Below are 14167 nucleotides of genomic sequence, written 5' to 3'. Positions count from 1 at the left end.
AATATTAAAGCAGTTGTTTTAACTCTGGAAGCAGCTTTTGCTGCCTTTACATCCATGTGTGCATTTTGCACATGAGAGACAACCAGGAGCAGCTTCCAAAGCCATTTTTGTAAACAATGTGCCCCCTTTAATGATTCAAAAAGAGCTGGTTCATATTTATACACAGTGTGAAGCTCCTCTTTCAAAAGTCTTGTGCTATATTAAGGATCAATCTATTCAGCTCATCTTACTCCATACAAGTTGGGGGGAAAGTGGTGAAAATTAAAAGTGTCTCTGAAATGGACAGGTTCATCAGCTAAGGATCGCAATTTCCAAGAGTTTTAATCCATGTGGATTGAGGAGGCTCTCGAAAGAAGACACTCACCTTCTATAAATGAGGGTGACAAATGAAGATTGAGATAATATGTTCAATATTATTCCTCCTGAAGCTTCTGTACTTTTGTCCTATTATCAGCCAGTGTACCTGTAATCTATTTGTTTACTTTCAACTAAATCTTCTACATTCTATAATCTTCTACATCACATTTTTGATAAACAGAAGACAATTCTAGTAAGCAAAAATTATCTTCAAGTAAATACAGTGACTCCCTTTTTATGACCCTATCATCCTTTAATAAATAAAGTATAGCAATGTCAAATGTTTTTGAAGAATATTTAGCATTATACATAACAATTAGAAATTCTTATATCTATACATATAAACAAAGACCAGCAGGTCAGATGTCCTTATTAGAAGAACAAAGTTCAAACACTTGAACATTAAGGAGTTTAATTATTTACAGTTTCAAGGACTGCAGTTAATTAATACCACAAAATAAGATGATTTACACTGAACAATTTAGGTATCAAGGACTGCAGTTAATTAATACCACAAAATACAGATGATTTATACTAAACAATTTAGGTAATGTATGATTACTGCAAGTTGCTTCATGTTGCAACAGAACATCAATGACAGATGTTCTTAAAAGCCTAAAGGAAAATAAAACACATGTTCAGATGCCTATTACTCAACTTGAGTTATCTCTCTGATGTAATTTATCAACCATGGCCTATTGCAAAAACTTTCCCCAAGGCTACCAACTTTTAAATAAAGAACGTCAACTCAGTTCCTGCAAAATGTTTCTCTGAAACTTCCAACAATTGCTAGGCCAACTAGTTTACTCTACATACAACCTTTGTCCCTCTCTTTCAGCATATTTTTGTGGTTGCACAATGAAATTATATGAAGAACAAAATGTCAGTTGTCTTTCCAAACTACTGCTCAATCTCAACTACAAGGCCAAAAAATACTTAAAATTTTAACAGGACATATCTAATACAAAATTCAATTGTGCTAATGATGCTTGAGTCTGAAATAAACTGACTGTATTACCGGAATTCTTCTAACCTACACTTTATTTCACAATTAGCTGATTTAAACACACATTTTACCCCAATGTTTTGCAAAGTTCTGGCAATCAAATCACCCATCATTACTGTTTAAAATATAACCCTTTTCCCAATTAAACAAGGGCTCCCACTACAATAAATCTTGAAAATAAAGTAACTTTAGTGTCTATGAAAAATTGAGATATGATTCCAAATGGTACATAGCTGCAGTAAAGAAATAGGGGGCTGGGGAGACTGCAAATTTGGAGTCAAGTTATAATTGAGGTAAGTAGGAACAGAAGAAAGACCTGACATCTAAAAAGTATAGTTTTAAAACAAGTCCTGGCCCTAGGCAGGTAGAGATTGCAACTCGGGCAGTACATGCATCAAATTGACTGGCACTTTATATTGGCCAAAGAATGTTCCTGTGCTAATCAGAGCCTTTTGAGGGCCTAAAAACAGATTGCACCTGTCAATTCCTTACACCCAAAATGATTATTCCATCCAATATCTCTAAAGAACGCAGTTTCTTCTATCAATCCTTCAGATCCATCTTTGTTTTTCTAATCTTGAAGGTTATTTTGATCCACATTTGAGAGGAGAAGTGGTTAAAAAATTAAAGAGCGCTGAAAGGATCCCAGGTTAACAACACATCGGGTGACAGAAGGACATGCATGCAGCACTGAACAAAACGCGGAGTGAGATTCCAAATGTCAGGCGCAAAGTGAGCGGATTGCAAAGGAAGTTTGGGCGGTTTCTTCAGACTTTTCATTCCCGAAGAGGAGGAGGTCAAGCTTCAAGAAGATAAAACCGCTCACTTTTCAGCCGACACTTTAGTATATGTACCCCCCCCCCCCATGTTTATTCTTATGTTTGGGGGCGAGAGGGAGAGTGAACGAGAGAATGTTATAACCGTGCTGGGGTTCACCCTGCGAGATTGGGGCAGCCTGCCTGCCTCCTTTCTCCACCTGGTGGGGCGATTCTCCCCTTCAGCTCGGACGGCATTTCTACCACCAATTCTCCCGCGCTGCGTTTAAGTGCGTAGATGGGGCGAGGAGCGCGCGCAGCCGGAGGATCCTCCTGCTGCCGCCGGGGAAAGGGAAGGGTAGCCCCGTCCCCCCTCCGGGAGAGGAAAAGAAGCCGGACGGCGCTTCTCCCTCTCTTTTCCTCCCCCCCCACGCCTGAGACAGGAGTCGGGGGGGGGGGGCACCTGACTTCCTGCGTCTTGCCTGGCAAGACGGGCACCGCTCTCCTTCCCCTTTCCCGTTCCCCGCCAGGGCGCGCGAGAGTCGCCGGAGGCTCTTCGGCCCCGCTGCCCCGCTCACCTCTCCGCGGTCGCCCGTCGCCTCTCGCCCTCGCCCAAAAGAAACCGCAGGACTGCTGTAGCGCCGGACCTCGCAAGCCGCGCATGCGCGAGAATAGCCCTTCCCTCCATCGCTTTATTCCTCTTCCCCCCTCCCCCTCCCCACCGCCGGCCCCTCGATTAAGGGACTGGAGACAAGGTGCAATGCTACTGCAGAGCCGCAAAGCCGGTGAAGGCTCCGGGCTTAGCCAGCGGGGCTAAGATCAGCGCGTGCATCATGGGGCGGGGGATAAAATCTTAGCGATGTAGCCGCTAGGAATGGAAAAGGCCTCGCTGGCACAGAATCAATCAAGCCGACGACTTTATGAAGAAATGCCGCTGCTTTTTGCTGGAGGTCAAGATAACGTTAGCAAACGAAGCGCATTTTTTGGCTTCGCGTATGTGGAATCCAATTGATATCAGGGACGAAACGCCAACCGATCAACCGTTGCTCGCTTACTTGCCAAAACAGCAGACGGGAGGAGCAAACATTTGCGGATCGTCCCTAAACGAGCCAAACGCTACCAGTCATGCGCGAAGGGGAGGAGACTTGGCTCGCACATAAAAAACGCCAGCAGAGGGAGCTGTTTGGTAACTTCGCCTACGGGGAGCGTCGCTTTCCGGCGTTTCATTCATTTCTCGGGCGGTTTATGCCAGCACCCCGTTCAAAAGTAACATAAGGCAATTGCGGTCTGGGGCTAATCGCGCCTCTTAAATATCGTTGCAAAAGCTGAAGACTTTTCGGGTTTTTTAAAAAAGCTATTTTTTAAAAAGTTAACGTTAGCTAAAGTGAAATTTATTTCCAAAAATTGTATTATTTTCTCAGGTATTTTTCATGCATTTCGTGTCATTTATTCTATTTAAGGTCATGGGTCAAAATACAGGGGGGAAAACAAAAGGGAAAAAAACGTGTGGATTTTTTTTTGTTATTATTTAAATGCTGACTAAAAGGAAAGGAAAAGGCAAGAAACAATTGGTATGTTTTTTATCCAGGAGCAGAATAGATTTGGCTTCTGATCTTAAAGGCAGAATTTGTTCACTGCCAGAGGTGTAACATTGTACTCAGTAGTAGTGAATATTTTTTAAAAAGTTCTTATATCCTAGGAAGTCCATTAAACAAGGTAAAATATTGCGGGTTCCAGTATGGGTCGGTCACTGGGATGAGAGGTTTAGTCATCTGAGCTTTCAGGCTCATACTGGAGCCTGTCCTCAGGGAACTTCTCTCTAGCAAAATGTGTGTTTTGGATTATTCTATGTGTAGTATTTATGCGGTGCCTGGTTCTGTGTGGCTTTTTAGTTATTTTGATTGGGAGTGTTGATGGGCAGCTATTAAGTCATTGGTTGTGGTTTCCTTGTGTTGCCAAGCCCTCAGCTTCTGAGTACTTGATAAGCTGTTGGTAAATCGGCACTCCTGTTGACTGAGAAGGGGCCCATTTCTCGGGCTTCAATCATTTCCTTGGCTATTTTGGTCCCTGCTCGGCCAACAATCTTAATAGCTGCAAAATTGAATGTATGTCCTTGTTCATTGCAATATGAGGCTACCAATGAGTTTGGATCTCCTTACCTGAACCCTCATTTGGGTTCTTGTAATCTAATGGTTAACTTCCTCTCCTTCTATCCTACATAGTTGTAGGGGCAATCCTTGTAGGGGATCCCGGTGACCAACCCTGCAACTTTATCCTGGGACACTTATAATTGTCTTCATTTATGAGGTGAAATATACCTGTTCCTAATGTCTGTGAAGAAGAGGCTGTATAATAAAACATGACTTAGAGACTGTATTTGATCCACAAGGACACAATTGGTCATTATAAGGGATTCCTTTGAATTTCCCTTCCAAAGCTGTAGCAGGCAGCAGGCTATGGTGAGGAAACTTCTAAATACAGGTAGACCTTGACTTACAACCATTTGTTTAGTGACCATTCAAAGTTACAATAGCACTTTAAAACAGTGACTTGTGGCCATTTTTCACACTTACAACCATTGCAGCATCCTCATGTCACGTGATCAAAATTTGGATGCTTGGCCACTGGCTTATATGTATGATGGTTGCAATGTCCCAGGTGATGTGATCACCTTTTATGATATGACAATAAAAGTTAATGGGGAAGCCTGATTCATTTAACAACTGTGGCAAGAAGAATTGTAAAATGGGGGAAAACTCACTTAATAACTATCTTGTTTAACAACATAAATTTTGGGTTCTTAAGTTAAGTACTACTGGTACCTATACACACTGCTCAAAAAAATAAAGGGAACACAAAAATAAGACATCCTAGATCTGAATGAATGAAATATTCTCACTAAATACTTTGTTCATTACATAGTTGAATGTGCTGACAACAAAATCACACAAAAATTATCAATGGAAATCAAATTTAGCAACCCATGGAGGTCTGGATTTGGAGTTACACTCAAAATTAAAGTGGAAAAAAACACTACAGGCTGCTCCAACTTTGATGTAATGTCCTTAAAACAAGTCAAAATGAGGCTCAGTAGTGTGTGTGGCCTCCACGTGCCTGTATGACCTCCCTACAATGCCTGGGCATGCTCCTGATGAGGTGGCGGATGGTCTCCTGAGGGATCTCCTCCCACACCTGGACTAAAGCATCCCCCAACTCCTGGACAGTCTGTGGTGCAATGTGGCGTTGGTGGATGGAGCGAGACATGATGTCCCAGATGTGCTCAATTGTATTCAGATCTGGGGAACAGGAGGGCCTGTCCACAGCATCAATGCCTTTGTCTTGCAAGAACTGCTGACACACTCCAGCCACATGAGGTCTAGTATTGTCTTGCATTAGGAGGAACCCAGGGCCAACCGCACCAGCATATGGTCTCACAAGGAGTCTGAGGATCTCATCTCAGTACCTAATGGCAGTCAGGCTCCCTCTGGCAAGCACATGGAGGGCTGTGCAACCCCCTAAAGAAATGCCACCCCACACCATTACTGACCCACTGCCAAATCGGTCATGCTGGAGGATGTTGCAGGCAACAGAATGTTCTCCACGGCATCTCCAGACCCTGTCGCGTCTGTCACATTGTGCTCAGTGTGAACCTGCTTTCATCTATGAAGAGCACAGGGCACCAATGGCAAATTTGCCAATCTTGGTGTTCTCTGGCAAATGCCAAACGTCCTGCACGGTGTTGGGCTGTAAGCACAACCCCCACCTGTGGACGTCAGGCCCTCATACCACCCTCATGGAGTCTGTTTCTGACCATTTGAGCAGCCACATGCACATTTGTGGCCCTCTGGAGGTCATTTTGCAGGGGTCTGGCAGTGCTCCTCCTGTCCCTCCTTGCACAAAGGCGGAGGTAGCGGTCCTGATGCTGGGTTGTTGCCCTCCTAGGGCCTCCTCCTTGTCTCTTGATGTACTGGCCTGTCTCCTGGTAGCACCTCCATGCTCTGGACACTACGCTGACAGACACAGCAAACCTTCTTGCCACAGCTCGCATTGATGTGCCATCCTGGATGAGCTGCACTACCTGAGCCACTTGTGTGGGTTGTAGACTCCGTCTCATGCTACCACTAGAGTGAAAGTACTACCAGCATTCAAAAGTGACCAAACCATCAGCCAGAAAGCATAGGAACTGAGAAGTGGTCTGTGGTCACCACCTGCAGAACCACTCCTTTATTGGGGATGTCTTGCTAATTGCCTGTGCTTTCCACCTTTTGTCTATTCCATTTGCACAACAGCAAGTGAAATTGATTGTCAATCAGTGTTGCTGCCTAAGTGGACAGTTTGATTCCACAGAAGTGTGATTGACTTGGAGTTACATTGTGTTGTTTAAGTGTTCCCTTTATATTTTTGTATTTCAAGTAGCTCTCTGCTTTCCACATGGGCAAAGCTGCTTAATAAAAATGTTTAGGTAAGAAGGCAGAACTAATTTGCCATTCTATATCCAATATATACAAACTTATTGTTTTGGCTGCCTTTTTAAAAAACTCATAATTTTATTAAAAATTACAACAACAAAAATGAATGTAAATTTAAAAACTATAAAAATAAAGATGATTCAAGAAATAAATAAAAAGAAATACAATGAAAAGAAATATTTAAAGAAATATCTTCCTTCATCACAACAAATATAAATAATTTTAGTAACCTATCACCTTCTCAAACTACAACAAATTATCATTTCTTCCCACCTCTTATCTACAAGCAAATCCTTATAACCCCAGCATTTCAGTCTTTATCAGCAAAACTCCATGAAGGATTACCAGCAATAACATCAATTTCAGTTTTGATCAAATAAACCAACTTTATAATTGTTCCTTTTACTTAACTATCTGGATCTTTAATCCTTCAAAAATTTCTTAAAACTAGATTTGTCTTTAGTTTTTACAAAATTCTTTGAAGACGTTTTCTATCTGTGTCAGTTTTGTCTTGTTCCTTTTGCATAGCATATTTAAAACAGTCCATCTATCATGGCAGGCATTCTTAAAATTATCTTATAGGTCCATTGTTCAAAAACATCTCGAAGTATGCCCAATGTTAAAATATTTTGTATTAATAAGTCAAATTTAAATGTTCTTTATTAAAATCTGTAGTTGTTTCTGGTTCCCTCTAGTGTCCAGAATTTCAAAGTCCATCCAATATCATGTTTTTAAAGAATTCAAAACAAAAGTATTTCCTCATGGTAAAGAATCCTTATTTTTAATTCCAAAATTTATTTCCAAAAAATCAACATTTTATAAAATCAAAATTTTAGTCACCATACAATCCTTATTTTTGTATTTAAAACTTTGATTTGAAAGTAATTCATCTGGTGCTGTAAAACTTATTGAGACAAAGGTTCGTAATAGTTGAAAAGCAGTTAACAATTTCCAAAAGTGATTAGAAAAGAAAGTATGTAAACTCAGGGGAATGAAGTATGGTTGAAGGTGCCAACCATAGTTTGAGCAAAAAGGTGGTTTTAAACCTGCAAATGGCTGCTGTCCCACAGTCTCCTCATGAGGAACAACTGTATGAGCACTTGTGGGCAATCTCAAGTCTCTTCTTGTCCAGAGAGGAATCCATTCTATTGTGGCCATTAGCTCTTCTTTTAGCAGAACTATCTTCATTTGACAAAAACCCAAACTTTAGTTTTAAAATTGTTTATCAATAATTTGTCCCCTCTTCAGAATTTGGCTAGGGATTGTAGTGTGCATCTTAACCCTGATGGGTTTTGAGAGCTGTATAGATATAGAGCTGTATTTTTGGTATATAATATAATGGACATTTGTTTGGGGTTGGTTTTTTTTGACATTTTGTGGAAAAAAGAAATCTATTAGATAGTTAACCATTGGGTTTATTTAGAAATTAGACTGGGTTGTTTATTTCAAAACCCCACTTTTTAGACAAAAAATTAAAATTCACTTCTCACTATAATACATTTACAAAGATCCTTCATTTCAATGTTTTATTAGAAATTTAAGCTATTTAACCAAACCTCATCAGTGTAGAATAAAAATGATATGAAACTCTTTAGTTAGATCAGATTATTGATCTATATTAGAGCTACAAAGCTCTGGACAACCAGTAAATGGCAACCAAAGGACATAAAACACTATTTTCTGCCATACAATTACCATTTGCAATTCTGCAGCCTGGGTAAGAGAGCCCTCTTCCGCATGCACCTGCAGCTGCCTTTAAGTTATCAAGATATCACACAGAAGATTAAAATTACAAATTTGGACGAGCTGAAATGGGCACTTCCTGAAATATCATATGAAAGGACAGATGACAGGCAGGTATCAGGTAAAATATTTCTTAGCCATGTTACTTGAGGTCATTTCTAAATGAATATGCCTGGAAGTTAACTTGAGAGGCCTTGTGTATGCTTTTCTTACTCACCACAGTTTCCTAAATGTGCCTAGAAGGAGATGGTGAATAAAGGGACAATAACTGGAAATCAATTAAAGAAAGTGACACAGAAGCTCCAAAGTTTGAGGAATGGGTAAGATGAGACATCTAAGAAGGAGAGAAGAGAAAGAAAAGGAAGCAAATAAAGTAATTCCCCCAAAATACAGAAAGTACGAGTATAAAAGAAAAAAAAAAACAGAACATCAACAATAGGATAGGTTCCTATCTAACATCCTGATAGGTAGCCAGCTGCAGGGGGAATAGGGCTCATATATGCATTGCCATAATATATTTTTAATATATGTGTCTTATTCATTTGTACTGTTTTTAGTTTGAAAGATATTTTGTCATATTAGTGACAGAGTGATTCCATTCTCCAGAGCTTAGTTCTTTACCTACCTCCCATCCTATATATGTATTAGTAGGATGTCTCTCTCTTTCTCCTACTAATAATGATCAAATTAGCAATATTTTTCATATTATGCTAGTTAACCCAGCATAATATCCATGTTTGTCTCATAAACAACAGCACCCAGCTGAATGTAGCAGATTCTTAAAAGCTATGCAGGCTTAGTTGTTTAGTAGCTAGGTAGGAGACTGCCAGGAAATATCAGGGTTATAGAAGAGGAAAGGTGAAAAACATGCTGAAAAAAGACAACCGAAATCATTTTATTATTGCTAACAGGGAAAAAAATATATATGGGCATATAACTTTCAGGAGTCAGAGTCTATTCAAGCGAGTCTATCTTTTATCCATCCACTTTTAGAGGCATGGGGATGTTAGGGAGAAGTAATTAGCCCAAATCAGGCAGCAATAGATACATACCTATGTGTTATATTAAGCTCTAAGGCAGTTTGTATGGTTTTGACTTTGAGGAAAAGTAGCTATTATGTTTATTTAAGAAGCCCTGCCATAGCATTGTGTATGAAGCCAGCCAGTGAGGTGAGTAGACCTCTCGTCTGTGGCTAGTATTCTACAATAATATTTTGATAAGATGATTCATATTTCTTTGATTATACATCACATATCTTAATTTAGTCAGGCCACTTTTGAATCCAATCTTTTGCATCATTATTTAGTTCAATATTTGTACCTCATTTAGTGATTCAAGTTATCAAGATACTTCAGACCAAGGGTGGGCAATTAATTTTCCCAAGGGGGCCACATGAGAAACTGAGTCTGTTCTTGAGGAGCAGATAAATAGGCCTGTGAAGATGTATAGGCATGCACGCACATATGTAAAATGCAAAAAAGTCTCTTTCAAAATAAAAGCCATGCAATTGTACTGCATGCCTGGCGGATACTTATTTACATTTGATTTCTGATTGATTTCACATGGGCCAGCAGGGACAGGCCAAGGGCCAGATGTGGCCTAGTGGCTGTAAAATGCCAATGTCTGATTTAGACTATCCTTTTTTAAAATCACATTTGATGAAAATATCTTCCAATTAAGGGTTAGCTTTATATATATTTTGATTTAAACCTTCTGGTTCTGTTCTGTACCTAACAGTTTTAATTTATTTAATTGGTAAATGGGATAATCCTCAATTCAGCATATTCTGGTATCAGGGCCACTGATGTTGATTGGTTACTAAACTGAATGTTGATTTTTTTTTCATCAGAGATTATTAGCCTTTATTCCTTGGATTAAGAGTCTTGAGAAATAATGGCTTGGATGGATTTGGATTCCCATTAAGCCATGATGATAGGGTTTATTTTGGTTATGGCTCAGCAGTTTGTATGAACCCAGACGTTATGATTTACTTAATGAATTGTGATTAAGCAATGATTTAGTGCAAATCATAAACCAGGCTGGTAATTCCTGTACCACTTGTACTCTCCCCTAAAAAATAGTCCCTGTGTATATTTGAAGCATTCTTTTGAATATTCCTGTCCTTCTTATCTTAGCTTATCCTATGCTTAGAAGAAGCTACTATCCAAATGGCAGAGAAGGCAAGCAGACAGACAGGTTTCTTTATGTAATCTCTGGGCCAATTTATTGTCTTTTTCTTGGTCTTTGCTCCCCAGAATGTGCTAGCACACAACAGAGCTAATTTCAGGCCTATTTTGTGATATTTTTCTCTGTTCATGTTATATTAGCATAGCGCTCTCCAACAGACAATTTCACATGGTAAAAGGGAGAATAGTTTAGGCCTCTCAGAAAGGAACATTCTGGTAGCCAATTACAATTACTCTTCAAAATTGTATAGTTGCTAACGTGTTAACATGCCAATTACAATTACTCTTCAAAATTGTACAGTTGCTAACATGTTTGTTCACTTGTACTTCAGATAGAAAGCAGGCTCAAGGTTTGTAGATCTGGTAACTGCTTCTTTACCCTATTTTTGTGGATGAGCCTCATTTTATTTTAGAAATGATTTGTAAAGCACCTAGAAATCAGTACTTGGAGATGTGAAGCAAATGTACCTAAATTAAGAGCCTCAGAGAGGGCCCACTTGTTGGATGGTGAAAACAGAAAATTCTCAGACTTTTCTCTTAGCAATCAGGACCGAAATCAGTTATTCTAAAAATAGGTTTTTCTAAGTTATTTGTAATATTTATTTGAAGGAAAATGAAAGATATAGCATAAGAACTGTAGCTATATGTAGGCCATCTAAGGCAGCAACTGTTTTTTTACACTTTCTCATGCTTGTTCAATGTAAAAGGTACATTGAGAGAGGAGAAATGAATTACATTGCTTATTCTAAGTTTTATTCAAATGAAATTTGAAATCAAACCATTTGAAAACAAACTTAAAATCCATAACATAAACATTAAAAACAGAGCAATAATAAGTAAGGAAACCTGATGATATACTCTGAAAATAGTATGTCCCTTTGAACAACCATCTTCCAGGATTTAAACAAGAGAGATGAGGGCGTCACTCTCCTTAGGGCTCACAGGTACAGAAAATTTGGGTCCCTTCTTCATTTGTTCCTTCCTTATACTTGCAACCAAGTTAACCACACTACTGGGGCCCCAATAGGCATTTCTAATTAGTGCAAAAGAAAAAAAAAGGAGTGAGTGAGTGAGGTAATGAATGAATGTGGAATATTTGAAAGTAACATGAGAAAGAACTGGATTGCACAGTGGAACTAAAGTCATTGGATATCATAGTAACTTTAAAGCTTGCTGCTTGACCACTCTGTTTTACTGAGTTGCTTGTGAAAGTTCAGGTGCTAGAGCAGGGGTGTCAAACTTGATTTCATTGAGGACCACATTAGGGTTGTGTTTGACTTGGGGGGGGCAGGGGAGGGAGTGGGCAGGATGGGCGTGGCCAGCTCATCACTCGTTGAGGCTGTTTTCGGCCACGACGGCCTCATGCAGCTCTCTGCCAACAAAAATGGAGCTGGTGGGGGGGTGCATGCAGCCTGCCAGGGCTGTTTTCGTTGGCAGGGAACTGCAGGAGGCTGTCATGGCCAAAAACAGAGCTTGGGAGGGCCACCGTGGGCCGGTCCTTTGCTGTTTCCAAGGCAGCCCCATGGGCCAGATCTAAGCACCTCATGGGCCGAATCCGGCCCTCAGCCCTTGAATTTGACACCCCTGTGCTAGAGAGAAACAGCTTCTACATGTGATCCTCCTCCTCTCTTTCTTTGATCTGCAAGTGAGGAAGTTCACTGAGGAGTCCTATTGCTTTGGAGCTCCGTCCGCTTTACTTATTCTGTGGAGAAGACCTTGAGATGAACTGTAAATACAAAATAAAAATTAAAAAAACATACGTGCAATCTTATCTTTGTTTCTTTGTATATGGACAATTTAACATTGTGGGCTAATTTTTCAAACAAAGTTCCATACTTCTTATATCCATTCTGTCAGGAGAAACTGCCATTTTCTAAAAGATTCCAGTATTGCAGGTTTGATCAATGTCATGTAGTAAAATGTAATACAAGTAATAGAAATTCCAGACTAATTTTTTATTGGGAAGGAGATAATTATTTCATTTTTGTTCATATTGTCACCATGATGCCAGGAACTGGGGACGGAGAGTATTACTGTTAATTTTGTAGTTAATCAAAAGTTAATCATTTACTGTTAATCATCTAGTATTTGATACTACTGGCCATTCCATTGAAATATTTGATCAACATGAAACTCAAGGACATTGTTTTGCTATAGTTTGATTTCATCTATTCTCTTATGATTATAATTCAACATCATTCTTGGCTATAATCTGTGGAAGTTTATTTACTATTGACAGGTGGTTTCTGGACAGTAAGTATAGAGTTTTAAGATTGGACCTTTATGTTTACAACAACCAACTCTATTATTTGGGGTGGGGGAAATGTCAATTAAGGAACTTTTTGAAGTCCTGAATTAAATGGATTGGATGTTAATAAGACAAATTCAAAATTCAAGAGATGACTAGAGATTTTGAATGCAGCAGAATATGTACTGAATGGGCTACTCTCCATTCTGGTGTCAAATCGGGTTCAGAAATACGAATTCATAATATAATTTTCTTGTTTTTGTGTTTGTATATAGTGTGAATACAACCACTGTTACTTGTAAACCAGATGCATTGTGGTTTATTTAATAAATCCTGATAAAGAAAAGCATAGCTTAGCATATTTTGTGGAAAAAAAATGGAAATGCTTCTAGACTTGGCACTGCTTATGGAAAATCAAACGATGTCTCTGTTTAGTATTGGTTTTGCGTCAGTTGCAGAAATTTCTTCCTGGAGAAATTGGATTTGGCCATGGTGATTTATGTGTCAGTGAATTTAGATCAATGCCACCTCCTCTATCTCAAACTGCCCCTGAAATGTGTAAAGAAATTCTTGCCGAACTTAGAAGCCCTTTAGGACAGTGTTGGACAACCTCTCATCTTAAGAGCAAACTTTCTGTTTGTGTCTTGACTGGGGATCTCAGAAGCCAATGATGTTGTGACATCCATGGAATGGGTAAAGCTGATATTTTTGGTCATTTTATAGTTTGGAGAGGCCTTAAGGAAAAAGTCACAGTCAAAAGGGAGCATCCATTCTGCCTCAAATCCCCTCCAGAATAATTAAAAAAAAACACTCTGTAATTTTCCATCTTGCCAGTTCTGGAAAATGAGTGACTGGAAATGGAATTGTGGTGGTCATATACAGCTCAGATAGTACTCATCTAATCTAAAGGCAAAACAGAATTCTGTAGGTTGCAGACATTTGTTTGTAGGTGCCTTTGGTAAGAAGATAAGCAACCAAATGATAAGTACATTTGGAGTCTAATTAGCAAAACATTGTTCTATTCCCTCTTTTATTAGATGAAGTAATCAAGTTTATAAAGGAAGATTTAAAGACAGTTATACACAACAGACTATCAGGTTCTGAACAATAATCTAAGAAATCATCATGGATCAAGCTAGAAGCAAGGGGTGTGATCCAGAAATCAAGAGGCCAAGCCACAGAAGCAAGATAGTGCAACAGATTCAATTTGTAGATAGTTGGTACATGGTGATTTTAATAAAATATGTAAAGAGGCATGAAAAGAGCTATAAATTGCTGTGTGTGTGTGTGTGTGTGTGTGTATTTCCACAAACACCAATATTTTCAAAAGTAGGCAACTTATATGAAGTTTTAATCTGCAATTAAAAACACTATAGGTTTTCTTTAATTTCTTTATTGATATG

The 14167-nt window shown here is 39.2% G+C and overlaps 1 protein-coding gene across 9 annotated transcripts in view; it reads right to left on the bottom strand.

Annotated features, from left to right (window-relative positions):
- NT5C2 (5'-nucleotidase, cytosolic II) overlaps positions 1-2737 on the bottom strand; it is a 67823-nt gene extending 65086 nt beyond the window's left edge. For all 9 annotated transcript variants that reach the window (XM_087932807.1, XM_087932805.1, XM_026704700.2 and 6 more), the window contains exon 1: positions 2697-2737. The gene's annotated coding sequence lies outside the window, so the exon portion shown is untranslated. The remainder of the gene's footprint in view (positions 1-2696) is intronic.
- Positions 2738-14167: the final 11430 nt, after the last annotated feature.

This window comes from Pseudonaja textilis, chromosome 4 (assembly GCF_049901715.1).
Source record: "Pseudonaja textilis isolate UNSWEBS1 chromosome 4, rPseTex1.2, whole genome shotgun sequence".
Taxonomy (NCBI): Eukaryota; Metazoa; Chordata; class Lepidosauria; order Squamata; family Elapidae; genus Pseudonaja; species Pseudonaja textilis.
Note: the sequence above shows the minus strand (reverse complement) of the source record. Positions and strands in the feature narration are given on the sequence as shown.